Here is a 3,241-nt window from a genome sequence, read left to right on the forward strand (position 1 = left end):
GACCATAGAGTCTTCAATGATATGAACCCTATCTTCCAATCTGGCCAGCCTCTTGTCAGCATCAGATGCTTTCTTCAGTCTCCTCAACAAATCTTGCATAGTACCATAGGGTATAACTGAATCCAATTTCTCAGCATTGTAGGATTTCAGATCAACAATGTCCTGCTTGAGCTCATCCATACTTAGATTTTGCTGGTAATGCTGCAACTGCAAGAGATGCAGAGATTCCAGATGAGCTTGAAGAATTGCCTTGGTACCAGCATCTTGAGTCTCCTGAAGGGCCTTCTGAATTGTCATGACTTGTCTGACCAAAGAGACACCAAACTCTCCTGGTGTTGATGGTTTTGCCCATGCCCATTCAGGAAGATCAGGAACAGAACTTGGGCCTGCTACTCCCCCTAAGTTCATGCTCTCATTCAAAGAATTAGAGTCATCATCATTAGAATTTACTCCAAATTCTTCAGATGGCTCACCAGCTTGAGAAGGCAGCCTGTTGACAACAGCTTTGTATCTAAGAAGAGATTCTGAAGTGTGTACAATGTGTAGTGTCTGTTCTGCCTCCATATTGCCTTGTGCAGCCAATAATTGATAGGCTGGAACAGGGTGAGTAAAAGTGTCAGCATCCAAGGAAATGTTATCAATGACAACTTTGTAATGTTGCTGAAATTGTCTTTCCTTTTCTGCATCATCCACTTTCATTAACTCACTAGCAATGGCTGGATCCACCCTTATAGCTTCTGTACCTGCCTTTCTCTCAATTTCTCTCTGTTCTTGCATCAGGGGCTCCCCCTAGCTCACACACACCCTCACACCCTCACCCTCACCTTCTAAGGTGGCACTCCTCTCACTCACTTTTTCCATGCTGGAAGAAATAGCATGCATATGGTGACTCTCAACCTCTCCTTTTGCCTGGGAGCAACCCAGCCTCTCACTCAAAAGATCACTCCCTTCCATCAAACCTAAAAGTGATTGTATAGTTGCCATGTCCTCTACAGTTGGAATTGATTCTGTTAAGTGTATAGAGACCATCAACGGATAGGGAATATCCGTTGAAGTGGAAACTGATGGCATCAACGGATAACTGTTGTTAAGCTTATCCGTTGAAGAACAACCACTTGTCAACGGATGAGAGATATCCGTTGAAGAAGGAAAAGATGTAGATATAGAAAGTGACATAATTGTTGAATCTGTGTGGATTGATTTTAAGTGTGGTGACACAGATTCTGCAACTACATCTGAAATAATTGGCTGATGATCCAACAAATCATCTAAAAGATGATGATCACCAGGTTTTGAGTGGGGCTCCTCCCTGAGTTTTAATGAGGGAGAATCAGGAATTGATGTGAATATCATATCCACATCCAGAGAGGGTGTTGGAGAGTTTGATGAATGGTGTGTTTCTATATTGAGAGAATGGGGCTGTGATTCCACATTTGCTGGAATCACATCAAGCTGAATTTGAGAAGGCACAGATTCAGGTGGATGTATCTGTGCTGTGTGTGTCCCTTGTGTGGAAACTAGGGTTTTGGCCTTCTTCTTCCTTGAAAAGGCTTTAAATGGTGAATGTGTGACTTCAGTGTCCCTCCCTCTTTTGTTACGTGTCCCTGGTTGGGGACTATTTTCAATAGTTACAACCTTTTGGGAGGATGCAACTAGGGATGTGTTGGACTCCTTTTGAACCACCACAGTCTTTTGAGAGACTGTGGCTTGGCTGGTTTGGGTACCACTCACCTCTCCCACCTTATCCTGGGGGGCTTTTTGATGTTCACCCCTCCCCTCACCACTCACACCCTGTTCACTCCCTTCAGGGTTTATGGTAGTTGTTACAACTGTTGTCTTTTGAGAAATAACAGAGGTAGGTTTCTTTAACTTGACTTTGGAAACTTTAGATTTGGTGGCTTTGGTAGGAGCCTGTTTGGACAAAGACACAGGTTCCATAGCCACACTAGAAGGCAAAGAAACATTGGGGTTGGAAATAGTAGGAGTTATAGAAGTATTTACCTCACTTACCTGTGGTGCATTCATGATTGGCAAGTATACCAATGGCACCTGGCTGTTGAGGTTCATTCTCAAAAGGTCTGCAAGGACCCTTTTCTCTTGTGCCCAGCATTTGAGTTTATTATTCTCATTGGATATAACCAAACCTTCAGCAACATGGTTAGCCAATAACATAAAGAATCTAGCATAGTAGATGTTATGTGGTCTATTAGCTTTGTTACCTAATCTGGAACCTAATTCTAGCATAACACAGTTGCTAAAATTAAAGTACCTATCAGAAACTAGCATATAGAGCATATTAACAAGAGATGAAGTGATAGCATCAAAATTGCTAATCTTCCCAGAGAAAACCTTAATAAAGGCATCTCCAAGAAAACTCCATTCTTTCCTAAGGCCTTTCCTTCTAATACTACCTAAACTAGCAGAATCAAAAGCATAGCCTATGGAATCTAGCATAGCAGAGACATCTTTATCAGTGTGTGGTGTCATGGCATTATTCTCAGGAAACTTAAAGCAAGATTGTATATCATCACAATTAATGCAATAGTCCTTACCTTTGAGAGAGAAGGCAATAGTCATATATGTGGAGTTGAACTCTGCAGTTGTCCAAATCTCCTCAATCACCTCACAGTAGATGGTTGGGGCTTCCAGCATTGCATAGCTTAGTTTGCAGTTCTTGATGAAGTCCATCATCTTGTGATAATCAGAATGGGCTTTATTCTTTTCAACCAAGGCTATGAAATTATTCTTTTCATAAACAAATCATGTTTGAGATATAATTTTGACTACTGGTGCCATTGTTGTGAGTAGAGGTTGCAGAGAAAAACTTGAGAATTTAGAGAGAAAGAGAATAAGAATTACAAGAAAGCGTAAAGTGAGAATAAGAGTTCAATTGGGCTTTTATACTTTCTTGAATTAAAACGTAAATAAAATGATTAAATGATACTTTTAAGTAAGTTACAGCCGTTCAAGAATAAATAAAACTGTAGAAATTCTGAAAACTACCTTAAATACAAATACATACAACACTGTATATCTGTATCAACGGTTGAGTTAAAGAATCAACAGCTGTGACTCACTTATAGTAACTGACGTGACACTTCAACGGATAAGGGAAATAGTTATTCGTTGATGAACAACCCCATTTTATCCGTTGAAGGATAAAATTACCAGAAATGTATTTGTCTTTCAAAGGATAATGAATATCCGTTGTTAGAACAATTTTGGCTTTCAACGGATAGAG

Source organism: Apium graveolens, chromosome 1 (assembly GCF_009905375.1).
Source record: "Apium graveolens cultivar Ventura chromosome 1, ASM990537v1, whole genome shotgun sequence".
NCBI lineage: Eukaryota > Viridiplantae > Streptophyta > Magnoliopsida > Apiales > Apiaceae > Apium > Apium graveolens.